The following is a 15,613-nucleotide window of genomic DNA, read 5'->3' on the forward strand; positions in this document are numbered from 1 at the left end:
GACCAGGCTGGCCTCGAACTCAGAGATTCACCTGTTTCTGCCTCCCGAGTGCTGGGATTAAAGGCGTGCGCCACCACCGCCCGGCTTATCCCGTGGGTTTTTGACACACTGTACTTTCTAGAGTTTTGAAATTCTCTTCCTAATTTCTTTGGTAGTGTAGTCACAGTCTAGCCGTCCAGTACATTCGTCATTCCACAGAATGGGGCGCGTTCCTCGTGAACTTCTTTCTGTCCTTCAGTTGCTCTTGATTTCCAGCTTTAGTATATTTGGGTCAGGAAGACTACAAGAAATTATTTCAATTTGCCTGTATTTTTAAAGATTTGCTTTGTGTTCTGCTAACAGAAGTCCCACCAGTTGTTGAGAAGAATGTACATTCAAGAGTGTTTGGGCGGAACCTTCTGAAGATGTTTGGTAAGACCATTTCATCTACCACCTAATTTAACTCAGATGTTTCTCTATGTTTTTTACTTGGATGTCAAGAGTGGAGTATTATTTGTATTTTTTGATTTATATAAAAGCTTGTTTGATCTGCTTTGATTTCTTTAAACATTCTTCCATTCATTCATTTTTGTTTGAAATTTTTTCTCGTTTATTCTCACTGGGACCTGATATTTTAGAACTGGGATTTCCAGGGGACAAGTGAGCTGCCTTCAAGTGATCAAGTATCAAGATTATTTTACAGATTAGATTTTATCGCCTGTGTTCTTTCATTTGAAGCACTCAAAATGTTGACGTAGGACTGAGTCGTAGTAGAATCGAGGTGCATCATTGAGCATCTAATCCCTCAATCTATGTACTTAGCTACTAGGTATGGGCCCCGTGTCATTCTGAGAGCAGATTATTCACTGCAAAAGCAGCCACAATGCTGGACTGACCCACTCCTCAAGTGTCACAATAGCCAGCTAAAAACAGCTATCACTTTAACTTCAATAACCATGGTGGGGACCAGGACAGTATCATGTGAGGTAGGACACTAGTTACTAATGAAGAAGGATGCTTAAAAGAAATCCCACACTAGCTCAGAATTGAGAAATATATGGTTATTTATTTAGGAGTAGATTCACAAATCAAAATCTTCTGCTGGAACGAGGATCAGAAACCGAATCCCACAGCTGGAAAAGAAGCTGGACGCATGCTCTACATGGGCATAAATAGTATGAGAGGCCACGCCCCAGTGGGCAGGTAATTATTGACCGTAGGACTTCCTACAGCATATTAAAGTTAGGAGTGGAAGGGGAGTGGATGGGGTTAGGGCCAGGGAATACTATTAGACACACAGGAAAGCTAGAGGAGTGGACAGTAGCTGAACAGGGAAAACTGGGATGCTGTGAGGGTCCAGAATTTAAAGATTATTTAAGTCATGGGAGGGCATAGTTAAGAAGTAGAAGATAACGTGAGGAGGATAAAAGAGGAAAAGATGAGGCAGGGTTGGAAGGGTAAGTATATGGATTGTGTGTGAGAAAGATAACGATTATATAATTGAATGGGTAGAGACATATACAAGCAGCCATAAAACCCAAAGCCTAACGGAAGTACCTGCAAACTAAAACAAGATCACTGAGAGATGGTTATGCAAGAATGGAGTTTAAACATAGTAATCGGTAGCAAATAGCAATAGAAAAAAATGAAACTACACTAGGTTAAAAATATTATGACGTCAGCCGGTGTTTCCTGCTGGGTGGGATGTTTTGAGTTCTTAGTTTTCCCTTAGATGGTTCATGTAGAAAACTGTGCTGATGGGGCACATGCAATTGGCAGTTCTAGTTCAAACTTACTAAACCAGATTTAGATTCTGCATTGACCCAGTGTGGTTTAAACAAACTACCTTTGGACTGAATTCTCGGTTCCTCTACTGATGTTTGTAAGGCTATAACTGCACTCTTCAGGTTTTTGCATTTGCACAGGTCTCTCTCTCTCTCAAGCTTGGTACCAGTAGGCATGGAGGATGGGGTGGGGGATACGGGAGTTCTTGCTGGAGCCTCCATCGCCTGCAGTGGGAGCCATAGTAGGAAGGTTGATTCAGCCTCAGGGTTAATCTTCAACCCAGACCTCCATAGATTATACCCATCCTTGGACTCTCTGCCCACAGAGGTGTATCTGGCCCTTGGTTCCACCAGGCTCCACAAAATCTCTTCTCTCCTGCTCTCTGCAGTACCAATGCCTGGGGACAAGGGTAGGATATAAGCTGTTTCCTGGCATTTCTCAAGTTCTCATTGATTTTGGCCAATGTTCATGCTGGATCTGAATCTCTGCTTATGGTTTGTCAGTTTGGGGGATCTCAGCATCAATAGTAGGTCCTGTCTTTGGTTGATGCAACTATTTGCTTCTGCACCACTAGGTGTGTGTGTGTGTGTGTGTGTGTGTGTGTGTGTGTGTGTGAGTTGGAGCAGGGAGCACTTTCCGAGAGGTTTCCAGTGACCTCAGCCAGAGCCGGTAGGTGTGGCTAAGCTCTGATCACTGCCTCTTCTGTACATTTCCAGGCATCCTTGTGGAGATCTCAGTGGACTTAATAAACTCATCTGTGGGTATTGTTTCTTGGAGGAATGGAACTTTTTGTATGTCTTCCCATTTTCTTTCACACACACACATACACACACACATGTGTGTATATACAAACAGATGCACAAACAGAGAGAACATAGATCCTTTCCATTACAACTGAATGCCTACCCTTCTGTCCCTCCTGTTAATTTGTGAGCTTTTTAAGCTCCAGGGCTACATTATATCTCTATATCTTCAACTCCTAATCTGATACCCGACACCAGAGCTCGGTAAATGTTTGATAAATGAAGGAAGGTCCCCAAAGTTGAGCCTTCTACAGTACAAGGGGCAAGGTTTAGAACGAGAATGCAGAGTTAGGCACTCAAAGATGCAGGAATTATGGCCCTGTAATATTTAGTGGAAAATTTTCAACGGGAGCTTCTTTGGTTTCTAATTAGGGGAATTATGTTAATGAGCCACCTTGCAAAATCCCTGGTAATTATCCTCCGAACTTACCCCACTGGGTCTCATTTAGATGTAAAGGATCACAGAAACGGTGTGGTAATGAAGGCGGTTTTCTGGACTCAATTGGCACACACTGCCCTCATTGTACCCTGAGAATCTTCCGTCTGCTGGGCATGAAGAGCCAACTCAGCAAAACCACAGCTCTGGGGCTTTTCCAGGTCCTCGGTTATCTTCCCCGTGGTACCTGTGCCACCGTGTCTACTCTCACGCTAGCATGGGTTTGTCCACTGATCATTTCTCCGATACTGAGGCTAATGGGAAGTATTGATTCTTTGACTCTGTCTCAACAAACGTTCATCAAATCATCCCAGCCTCTTGGAAGATAGAAATAAAATTATTGGCCTTCGAGGAGCTGACTTATGAAATGCCAACCAGACATACATGAGGATGGGTTCAGGTGTCCAAGTTCATTCATTCATTCATTCATTCATTCATTCATTCAAGCTGTCTTCCTGCCGGCTTAGCTCCAATATAGTGTTCTTACAGGGTCCTGTCTTCCCCACCAGAGCTGCTTGTTCTAAAGTGAGCTTTGGATTCTCCCAGGAATTGGGAGAGGGAGTAAGACTCTCTCCAACCATGGGCTCTCATGAAGGTGTATAATTCAGCAGCTGCCACGCAGTGACAGATAAAGGGTAGAACTGAGAAGAAGATGGCATGGTAATCCTACTAATTCCCTTGTTCCTAAGCCAGCAATGTATCTCCCTTCATGAGATTTCATCACTAGTCATGCTTTAAGGGGGATGCAGGCAGTAAGAGGCCTAACGTCGTTTTTCAACATAGTAATGATTTTCTCCTAATACACAGTCTTCTATTACATCGCTGATTTTGAGCCATCCACATAGTTATTCAAAGTTAAGATCATATTCTCCATATTTTTTAAAACTTGGTAACAATGTGACCAAGTTCCAACCAATGGGCTATTAGCATATAGTTGTGCATTATTTCTGAACCAAACCCTTAAACAAAATAACGTGGCTCTTCTCCACATTTTCCTGTTCCTCATCATGCTGATAGTCAGGTTGATAGGTAATGCCTCTGTGATACTAATATGAGAGATGTTTGCAAGGAATGGTAAAGGAACAAGCTCAGAAATTGCCAACCTAAGAACGTTCTCATCATGACCATCGGAGGGGAAAACAACCTTCTATTTTTGTAGCCTTTGCTACTCTGGGTCTTTGGTGCAGTAGCTAAAATGACATTTAAATGACGCAGTGAGTTACCTCCTAACTCACTATTATTATATGATAACATAGTGGATTATGCTCTCTATGATATAGTGAGTGGCTTAAAACCCCCAAAATCCTGCACAACTGCACTACTTATGGAGCAGCTGCCACACGTCAGGCTCTGGGAGACACAATGCAGAAGAAAGGTAACCTAGTCCCTGTGGGTGACACCAGCCATGAGGGGAACATTGCTAAGTGGCTGCCGAAAAGCGCTGTCCTCTGAGAAAAACAGTCACTGTCTCATTGGGTAAGCTGTGCCCAGAGTATCCCCAGCAGGTGTGGACGGCTGTCATTCCCTCATAGGAGGGTTATCAGACCTCCATCTGAGCATCCAGCCACTTCTCCCAGCCATTTGCATACAATGGTGTCTCAGGTACTGCAGTATATGGGATGGGAAAGACTAAGCGAAAGGGGCTCCATCTACGTGACTGTGGCAAAGCCATCATCCGTGCTGGGTGAAGTATTCTCAGGGGTTACCCACACCCCAAACTTCAGCCATTCACACCTCACCCACGCATGCTTTGTACACAAGTTTAATTAACTGGTTCACCCAGAACCTGATTCTCTGGGATGAAGTTTGATATAACTGAACTTTGGTTTGTAGTTGGGACCTTATAAGGACGGGGTAAGCACAGTTAACATCTCCCTTGAGAGGAAGTTTCACCCTTGCAAAGCCGTGACAAAACACCTGACAGAAGTCACTTAAGGAGCAAAGGCTTTATTCTGTCTCACAGTTTTAGGGGATACAGTCCAGGATGGCAAAGGAGGAATGGCAGATGAGGCAGCTCTGATACAGTGGCAGGAGCTTGACAGGTCAGAAAACAGAGAGCTTGGGTGGAGAGGAAGTGCATATCACCTTTGAGGCCCTCTGCAGCAGCCCATTCTGCTAGCTAGGCCCCTGCGCCAAAGGTTCCACAGCCTACTAAGACAGTACCACCAAGCGGGGGTGGCATATTCAAACAGAGGTGTCCATAGGGGCCATTTCACGTTCAAACCCCAATATTGGACACAGTCATGGGAAGTGCATTTACATAACGTTCACGCTCACATAATCTTCCTTCCTAACTCACAGCAGGCGTCACTAATTGACTGTCCTTTGTTTTCCTAAAGCAGACAAGTACTTTCAACCCTACCCTTGTAAGCTTTAGCAATCCATTTGAATTGATGGATCAGGATGGCGGCTGTATGGCTTTCTTGACCCGTGCACCCTGTGCTGAGCCTTGTATACAGAGCTTGCTTTAACGTTTGTTTAGTTTCCTGTGGCTGCTCTAACAAACCAGGTGGTTTAAGACAGTGGAGATTCAGGTTTTCACGGTGCTAAAGGCTAGATGTCTGGAATGAAGGTGTCAGTAGGTTGCTCTCCCTCTGGGGGCTCTCAGGAAGGACTCATTATTTGTTTCTGGCACTGACATTACTTCAACTTGAACTTCCAGCTGAGCCTCCTTCCTCTGAGGCTCCTCCCTAGTCCATGTGTGACTCTACTTATGGCTCAACTCCCTCATCCAAGATAAACTCCTGTCTACTACCTTTAATTTAATCACATTTTGTTTGCTTCTAAGGGAGTGTTTTCAGATTCTGGGGACTAGAACATATGCATATGTTTGAGAGAACTACAACTTAACCCAGCACAGCGCTATGATATCCAAATAAATAAATAAATAACCTGGTTGCAAGAACCTTATAGATTGGTGGGGATAGAAGCCTATTAACCAACAACTATAACATAATGCCACAAATACTAGCAAATATGGTGGGAGGAGGCCCAAGGAGAAATGCCTAGCCTTAATGGACAGAAGGTTCTAGAAGACTTTCTAAAAGAGGTAATATCTTTGTTATTAGTAGCTCATCACTTAGTTTATTCATATGCTTTTAAAGTGCAGTCTCCTGTAAGCAGTCAATAAATATTTGACCTCTGCCCCTTTGGCTTGAAGACAATACTGCTAGTCTTTTGAGGTTGTTACCACAGAGAAACAAAGGCTGGGTGCATGCTGTGAAAGGCTCAGCTGGAAACCAGGGAGAGACATAAGAACAGAAGGAGATGGCCCAACCTGGAAAAGGAGACACGGCTGGTGGAGCGATGAGGAGGGGAAGACAACTGAGGTTGAGACGAGGACCCTTGTGTCCTGGCTTTGTGTCCTCAGTGATGCCCACCAGAGAGGATGCAGCGATCAAGACTTGTAAAAATAAACCTGTGTCTGCTTCAGCTGACTTCAGCAGAAACAGAGAACCTGTTGGCTGCCCACAATGGAGAGGCCCACACTCTCCCTTCAGATCTGTCTGGATTCGAGGCTGCACGAGACATGACCAGGTAGAAAGCTAGTCGCTCTCTTTCTTTCTGGAGATGATTTCCTTGGTCTTGCCTCATTCTGGAGGGCCACAGAAGCTTCAGGTTGAAATGTCAATGGGAGAAAAGCATTTCTTTCCCAGTATTTCAACCAATAACTCCACGTTCTGAAACTTCTGGGCCCATTGTAATTATGGGCCTGAATCAGAACCAATTACAGTAGCTCTGAGGTGTCTAGCCTGTCTGGTGTCAGGAGATGACAGATAAGAGCCAGCTTCTGCTTATAATTACTTCTGCCTCCAATCCATGGGGAGGTGGCAAGTTGCAGGTCCTTAAGAAACAAAAAAGTGCTATTTAATACCAGGAAGAGGAAGGGGTATAGGTCATGCAAAAAGCGAGTATCTGCCCAGAAAACCATAGCTGCTATTGTTACTCTGATCCCTGCTTGTATGAGGTTTAACATGGTCCACTTAGTTCTCACAGTAATACAATACACACTGGAGCCAGGTGTGTCTATTTTAATGCAGACATCAGGACTAAGTGACATGAAATTGTTCCTTAGCTTACATGGACTCACAACTGAGTTTATCTGGCTCCACGGGATAGCACAAGTCAGTGACGTGTGTCCTCTAGCTGTCTGGGTTTCAGTATCATCAATTTGTAAACTGGAAACCGTTATGGTTTGAATCTGACCTGTCCCCCCATAGACTCGTGTGGTGTTCGAGGAAGCTGTAGGACCCTTAGTTCATGAAGGGTGGCTGGCAGGGGTGGGGTCCTGGGCAGGGGTCTTTTAGGTGATAGCCCAGTCACTTCCATTACCTTATGCTTCCAGATCCTTCAAGACACAAGAAACAGCAGCTGTGAACTCCCCTGCCATGTACCAGGCTGATCCACCGGCAGGGACGAATGAGACCTCCTTAAGCGGTGCCAAAAGAAAAGCCTCCTCCCTACAGCTAGGTATTTATTTGGTCACAGAGGGAGGAAAAGTAACCGAGGTGTAGCTCTTGCTCATTGGGCTACCGTGAGTCAGGAATGTGTGTAGTCAACAAATGTCAGCTGTCACTATTGGCTGTGGCTGGGCTCTCAAGCAGGCCCATGGGAAGTTATTCAGGGAAAGTCGTGTGATAAATTGTCTCTCACCCCAGAAATCCCACAAAGGGGCCAGAGACCACTCCGGCAGGCAGATTCGAGGCAGATTCAACACACCTCCCATGATTAAAGGATTCTATAGAAGCCATCGGCTTGCAGGGTTCTGAGAATTCCGCTGAATGTCGCCTCGTCTAATTTATTGGAGGGGCCACTTGAATGCTACACAGCTGACAGGGTTTCAAGGCCTCCAGCTGCCCGGGGAAGTGCTGGTCTCCCGCTCCACTCGGGCTCTTTCTCCTCCACCTATCCTCTAGGGAGGTGGCCAGCTGTGCTGGAGATTGGTGAATTCTGTCTGCATCTGCAGGACTGAAACAGCATAGTGATGATGGCCTGCAAATGTGAATTAGATGGGGGCTGCTTTGCACTTCAGTAGAATAATAGTGTTAGTTCTCCGTGGATGGTGGTGTGGAACCGGGGGTGCAGGTGTTAGTTCTCCGTGGATGGTGGCATGGAACTGGGGGTGCAGGTGTTAGTTCTCCGTGGATGGTGGCATGGAACTGGGGGTGTAGGTGTTAGTTCTCCGTGGATGGTGGTGTGGAACCGGGGGTGTAGGTGTTAGTTCTCCGTGGATGGTGGCATGGAACTGGGGGTGCAGGTGTTAGTTCTCCGTGGATGGTGGCATGGAACTGGGGGTGCAGGTGTTAGTTCTCCGTGGATGGTGGTGTGGAACCGGGGGTGCAGGTGTTAGTTCTCCGTGGATGGTGGCATGGAACTGGGGGTGCAGGTGTTAGTTCTCCGTGGATGGTGGTGTGGAACCGGGGGTGCAGGTGTTAGTTCTCCGTGGATGGTGGCGTGGAACTGGGGGTGCAGGTGTTAGTGCTCCGTGGATGGTGGCATGGAACTGGGGGTGCAGGTGTTAGTGCTCCGTGGATGGTGGCATGGAACTGGGGGTGCAGGTGTTAGTTCTCCGTGGATGGTGGTGTGGAACCGGGGGTGCAGGAGTTAGTTCTCCGTGGATGGTGGCGTGGAACTGGGGGTGCAGGTGTTAGTTCTCCGTGGATGGTGGCGTGGAACTGGGGTTCAGGGAGGTGAAGGGAGTGGCCTCCTCACCTGTGTCAGTGAGGGTTTCTGAGCATGTGTTTTGTAGCTACTGCCTACCTGCCATTTTACGCAAGGTATCTTACAATTCCATTCCATAAACACATCTTCTTAAGTGTGCTACTTAGCTTTTGTTACCACAATAAAATATCTGGCTCCAGCTTGACTCTTTTATAACAGTTTCTCAGAGCAATTCAAAAAGGTGGAGCCGATAGTGATAGGGCATGCCTATGTCCCCAGCGGTGCAGGTAGCTGGAACAGGAGAATCAGGAATATGAGTCCAGCCTGGGCTACCCAGTGAGATTTTATTTCAAATTTTAAGTTTAAAAAAAAAGGCTAGGGCTGTAACTTAATGGTGGAATGTTGCCTGGCCTTTGCAGGGCCCTGGGATTATTCTTCAGTACAAGAAAAAAACAACCTTAAGAAGTTTTGCGAGGACAAGCTTCCAAAGGCATAAGTCTAGTCACCCAAAGATTCCCTACTGGGTCCCAGCCCCAAAGGATCCACCAGTTCCAAACAGCAACACCCCAAGGACCCAAGTGGGGACAGAAACCACACCCAACCCCAGCAGAAGGTTATAGATGAAGACTGCTGTCCCACATTAAGACAGCTTCTCAGGTCAAGAATTGGACGCAGATCTGTGAGACACAGGGCTGCACTGCTGGGTGCTTGATATTGCTCCATCTGGGCTTCAGGGAGATATTTGAAAGGAAAGACACTGGGCTTTTTTGTATGATGAGTTCTGGGACTACAGCAGGGGTGGGCCAGTGTTTCCTGTGGAAGATCAGGTAATGAGTAATTAGGATGGGGGAGGGGTTACATTGTCTTCGTTTTCTTCCACTCTCATCCTTATTGTTGGAGCAGTAAAGAACCCACAGACAAGTAAACAGGCGACCTGTCAGGGTTACACATACTCAGGCACTCGCTGCCTTTTCCAGTGAGTAGAGATGAAACCTATAATTTCCCTGGCCTTCTATGTCCTCATCTATGCTCCCCTCAACGCCAGTTCTAGTGTGGTACTTGATGCGCTGTGAAGACTGGCAGAGTTTATGCATGAAGAGCTCTTGTAACAGTGTCTGCCACAGAATGAGGGTCGGTGCCACTTGGCACCATCTCAGTCATGGTCAGCATCTTCACCTTCATCTGCCTGGAGCTATTAGATGAGATCCCAGCTAAACCCTGGTTCACAAGGGTGTTATTAGAATCAGACAGGTGTACAGAAAGTTCTCGGTGACCTACGAGGCTACTGCTCCCACTTTTATCAGGATAAAAACTGGGCAATGAGTGTTGCAAGCTTGCCCTCAGTACACCTGAGACTGGGCTGGAAATACAGGACTGTAGAAAGTTTAGTCTCAGAGGAGAAAGTCAACACTGCATAGCAGAGAGACCACAAGTCTTAAGTCCAAAGGAAAGTTCCTAGATGGGTTCCCTATGGAAACCAGGTCCAGGGGGATGAGGAAAGTACAGGTACCATTTCCTATAGAGAACATTACATAAAATGCCATTGTGACTCCTCAAAGAGAAGCTCCACAGGGAGGCATTGGTGCACCTTGCTGCAAAGCCCCTCCTGGGCTTCCTGCAGATGACCTATACGCTGTGAATTTCAAGGGGATCAGCTAAAGTTCACAGAGTCCAGAGGTGCTTAGCACATGCCCAATTTATGTCCTCTACCTACTTGGCCCTCTTGAATGTGATGAGCACAGAATGAATTTAATGTCTTCTATAAACATAAGCTGCCAAGGTGCCTGCATGCGAGTTTAAGCTGTAATGGATGATATGCCAAGCAGAGAGTTAGCTGGGCCTCTGGAGTCAAGGACTGGTTTCCACGTTCTAGCACAGCTACGGTCTTTCTGAGCATCCTTGGGCATCCTATCCTGTCAGAATCTGTTTTCTCGCCTGTAAGACATGGAGTCCCACAGGATTCCAGGAGAGAGCAGGCACGTGGGAATGCAGAACGTGGTGCCTGACGCATAGGAAGCCGTTTCAGTGAGGAGTGGGTCTGGGAAGACAGGGAAAGATGGGCCTGGATTTAGTCCATTCAGGCTTGGCTATGCCACTGACTGAGAATGGGAGGCACCCACACTACACACCTGTGAGGTGAGTGCAGTGACTGGGAATCCAAAGGCTGTCATCTAGAGTACGGGATACAAAGTTTCACACCAGTATAGCAGAAGTCCTTCATTGTTACACTCCCACTGTTGGTAATCATAGGGGGTAGCAGAGTGTGCGGATTTGAAACTTAGTTCCAGCTGACTGGAAACAAAACAAAAACAAAAACAAAACAAAACAAGAAAAAAAAAAGCAGCAGGAAATGGTCTCCACTTCCAGCCTAGGCATTAAGGCTCTGAAATCAAGCTATTTTCAAGGCCACATTCACCCCAGAACCTTTCTTTGCATCTGTCTCTGGCAGTTGCCAGCAGGCCTCAGTTTATGATGACATTGCTGCTTTTATGGTCACACCACCTTATCCTTTATCTACCTGTGTCTTCACCATGTATCCGCTTTTCTTGTAAGGACACAGGAGAATTCTTAGGGCTTGTAGTAGTTGGTCTTTTTGTCCCTGTGAGGAAATACCAAAAGCAACCTGGGAAAGAACAGGTTTATTTGTCAGGGCATACTCCATCACTGAGGGACATCAGAGCAGGTAAAGGTAGGGACTCAGAGACAGGAACTGAAGAAGAAGCCATGGGGGAAGGCTGCTTTCTGGCTTGCTCCTCCTGGCGTGCTCAGCCTGCTTTCTTATAGCACCCAGGATCACCTTCTCATTGGTAGACTAGCCCACAGATGGCTGGGCCCTCCCACACCAATAATCAATCAATCAATCAATCAATCAAGACACTACCCATAATACCTAGCAGACATGCCCGCAGGCCAGTATGATAGGGACAGTTCCTCAGTTAAGGTTCTCTCTTTCAAGGTGTCTCTAGTTTGTATCAAGTTGACAAAATCTAACCAGAAGAGTATCTATCCAGATCTTCTAGAAAAACTCTCCTGTCTCAAAACCTTAAACCACATCTGCAAAAATGTTACCATGCCTGGCAACACTAGAAGGTTATAGGGATGGATTTTTACAATCTTTGGGAACCTCCATTCAGCCTACTCCATTTTATGGGTCTTATGGAAAGCAGCATGACCTTTCTCCGGCTCTGTGCACTGAAGACCCGAAATATGCTGCTTCCTCGAAACTGCTGTTCATAGGGAGTTTTAAGGATTTACTGAGGCAGTGTGGAAAAAGAACTTAGCCTGGTAGAGAGAAGGAAAGGTAGGGAGACTCGAGGGGAAAGGTGGGGAGATTGGGGGAAAAGGGAGAGACTCGGGGGGAAAGGTGGACTTGTGGGGAAAGGTGGGGAGACTCAGGACACCAGCAAGGGAGGTAGAATGAGTCTCAAGAATGATTATTGTGCACAACAATACGTGACTAAAGAAACCGTTGCTGTTGAGGTTTTATCATAAAGTCCCCATGGTTAGCTCCAAACCACAACTGAGTGATACGCGCTGCTGATGTCCCTTTCTCACCGGAACTCTTGGGACTCAGGGATTATTGTTCACCCAAAAGCCCCAAACCAGCCAAGTTACTTCATAAGATGTAACTAAGCCCTTCTCCTGACCCCTTGTCTGATTGGTACTCTGGCTTCTGGGGTCCTCAGCCTTTTACCAGGAGGAAGTGACCGTAGTCATTGGTGCTAAGACACACCAGTGAGACTGGCGCCTGAGCACAGGAAGTCCCTCTTAGTCTGCTCCGCCATATGCCCTGCAGGCTCTGGACCTGGCGTCCTCAGCAGACTGCAATGTCTTTTTTGATGTGATTTTGTGGCTATGTCTCCGATGACTAAGGGTTCCTTGAGGTCAAACATAAACCAAAGGCTGTGGGGTCCTTGGCTTCCGGGCCAGATGTTTCCTTGACATGAATGCAGAGCATTTCAGCAGAGGGATTTTCTCCTGCTGGCTGTTTCGTGTGGCTGCTGCAGCCACCCAAGGAGAACTGTGCTCCTGATAGCAGGGGCAACAGTGTGCCTTGGAACCACTCCGAGGGTAGCGCTTGGGACTGTTTGGAGTCATAATGACTTTATGGACTACAGGTCCTCGAGACAGTGAATTTGAGCGGACTGATGGATGGCTCCGAGCTGGCTAGGGAGCACAGCTGCTCTGGTAAAAGAATCTGGCTTAGTTCCAGAGAACACCTGCTACTCTGAATAACCTGGAACACTCCATCGCAGATTGTGTGACAATGTGCATCAGTGAATGTCAACTCTTCCTTTAAACTCTTAGGGTATGTGTGCAAGGGGTGCTTAATGTGTAGAATCCATTGTGCTGGGCATTATTAGATAATTTCCTAAATACAACCCTAGTTCTTATTATTGAAGAAGGCTGCTTTGGGACCATGGCAGGCTTTCCAGACTAAGTACAACATGGAACATATCAGTATGTATCTTGAACAACCAGCAAAGGTACCAATAGTGTTGGTTAATAAGAAAGTCCATACACCTGCAACCTGTAGTGTTATGAATATTTATTAATAACTTGTTGGAGCAAGAAGACTTCCAGCAAACAGCCAACCAGAGAACAAGTCAAGGCTAGCATGTGAATGGGCACTAACTATATCAAAATGGGGGGCAGAGGAGCCAAGAGTCTAACAGACACTGGGCTAGAGATGTAGCTAAGTGGTAAGAGTATTTGATGGCACCTGTGAAGTATCGGGTTAAATATCCAGTAGTAAGAAAAGTATGCATCTTCATTGAACATGTTGGTGCATGCCTACAATCCTAGTAGTGAAGAAAATGGAGGCAGAAAGATCAAAAATCCAAGGCCACGGATAAAGAAAATGGCTGAGCAAGAAGATCAAGGAGCTCAATTCCAAGTACCCACATAATGGCTCACAGCCTCAACTGTCTGTAGCTCCAGTCCCAGGACACCCAATATCTTCTTCTGTGTTGGTAGCACCAGGCATACCTGTTTTGCATAGACATACGTGGAGGCAAAACACCCGTACACATACAATAAATATATTTTTCCAAAAAGAATCCACAGAGCATTGTGAGGCTAAAAGATGAGATCAACAACAAACAAACAAATAAACAAATAAAAGCAAGTAAAACCTCCAAAAACACAACTCAGTTCATCTCATGTTGGCCATCTATTGCTGGGCATGGGGCCTGCCTGTCCTTAAGCATGGTTTGTGGACTCAGAGAGACTCCATTGCAGCAAACTATATTTTCTTTTGTGAGCTATTTCAATTGTAGATAGCTTTTTGGTTATAGAGGGAGGTCTGAGTCTACTTCATCATCCAGAACACATGAAAACCCATAAAAAATCAAATTAGAAACCATAATACTTAAGCAAAAGATGGGCAAGGTAAATAGCAGTAACAACAGCAACAATACCAACCCAAAGCAGTTCTCAATGGTAGTGGGTTTGAGCTGGCCTTCAATACACTAGAGCCTGTCTCAACAACTGCTCCTCATAAAAAGTCAGGCAGATGCAGCTTCAAATAATAACCATGCCATTTCTTGGATGAAGGGGCTTGAGTGAGACTTTGCTTTCTGAGTCTGTTTTCTGAGCTGTGATGGCTTGCTTCAGGGTTTACATGAACCTGTGATTATAAATTTATTTTTTTCAAATTTCATTTCTTGTTTAGGGTTTTTATGAAAGCACATCTTAGAAGCAGAAAGCAGACTTCAGGCAAATGGCAGGTGCATATAGAGAAAACACCATATGGGTTCTTTCTTTCCTCTCACTGCCCAAGAGCACAGAGGGAGCTGAAAATTCTTGGGTCTGTTCAAGAACTGTAGACCAAGTGTCCCCAAGCCATGACACCAGGGATGGTACTGGGATGAAATCCAGGCCCTGAAAGAACTCTACTACTGTGCACTGCTGGGCTTATGGAGTAAGTTTGGAGGAGGAAGAGGGTGGGAGACAGAACTCAAACTGTAGAACACTTTCCTTGCAAGTGTTGAGCTAGGCCACGCCCCTAGTGACTATGCTCCTGTCACTCATCTGCTTGTTTAGTATTGTTTTCTGGCGAGTTACATCATGTACTGGGTAGGCAGAGCATGCCTTGGCTTTGTACTAAGTCTACACAGTTCCTAAGACCCTGACTCATAAGGACACTCGATGGGAACTGTCATTTGTATTGAATCCCCTGTATTTTCCTATTCCCCATTCACATTCCAGAATCTAGAGATGGACCCGGGTGATGCTATCAGGGACTCTGCATGGCAGCTAGGCCCCTGGAGGACTTTCAGAGGTGACAAGATAAAGGATACAATCAGGAAAAATGTGGTCTACAGTGTCAAGAGTGCCAACTTTGTATTTAAAGGCACGCAGGTTTGAATTCCAGTTGTTCAGCTACCCACCAGCTTTGTGAATTTCTGCAAGTCCTCCCATCCAGAGACCCCAATCTCAGAGACATAGAGTGTTTGAGGATTTAGGACACTTGTATAAAGTCACAGAGCCAGCAAGCCACAAAGTTTAAATAAAACTCCAGAACTTCTGACACCAAAACCCAGGACTGGCTGATTCCTCTAGCGTCCATTCTGGATATTTATAGAGATATTGTTTTTAAATGCAGGCTATGTTGTTAGAGAGGTTCAGAGAGGCCAACAAAGAGGAAAAGACTTCCACTCACTGTAGTAGGGAGGTACGGCAGGCTGTGTCCCACTACCTGGCTAGTTTAACCCCCGAAATAACTACATGGAAATTGTATTAATTAGATTACTGCCTGGCTCTTATATCTAGCCTCTTATTAGCTAATTCTTACATCTTGATTCAACCCATTTGTAATAATCTGTGTAGAACCACAAGGCCGTGGCTTACCAGGAAAGATTCAGCATGTCTGACTCTGGCGACTTCATGGTGGCTCTCTGTGCCTGCCTTTTTTCTCCCAGAATTCTGTTCTCTCTACTCCACCCAC

The 15,613-nt window shown here is 45.9% G+C and overlaps 1 long non-coding RNA gene across 3 annotated transcripts in view; it reads left to right on the forward strand.

The window, feature by feature from the left end:
- The first annotated feature begins 341 nt into the window (after window positions 1-341).
- LOC119804824 overlaps window positions 342-15,613 on the forward strand; it is a 67,393-nt gene continuing 52,121 nt past the window's right edge. For 2 of the 3 annotated variants that reach the window (XR_005283848.1, XR_005283849.1), the window contains exons 1-2: window positions 6,356-6,540; window positions 7,349-7,473. This is a non-coding gene — a long non-coding RNA (uncharacterized LOC119804824). Of the gene's footprint in view, window positions 412-6,355; window positions 6,541-7,348; window positions 7,474-15,613 lie in introns of those variants that run through there. The other variant, XR_005283850.1, reaches the window with a different exon arrangement.

Source organism: Arvicola amphibius, chromosome 1, assembly GCF_903992535.2.
Source record: "Arvicola amphibius chromosome 1, mArvAmp1.2, whole genome shotgun sequence".
In the NCBI taxonomy this organism is placed as follows: Eukaryota; Metazoa; Chordata; class Mammalia; order Rodentia; family Cricetidae; genus Arvicola; species Arvicola amphibius.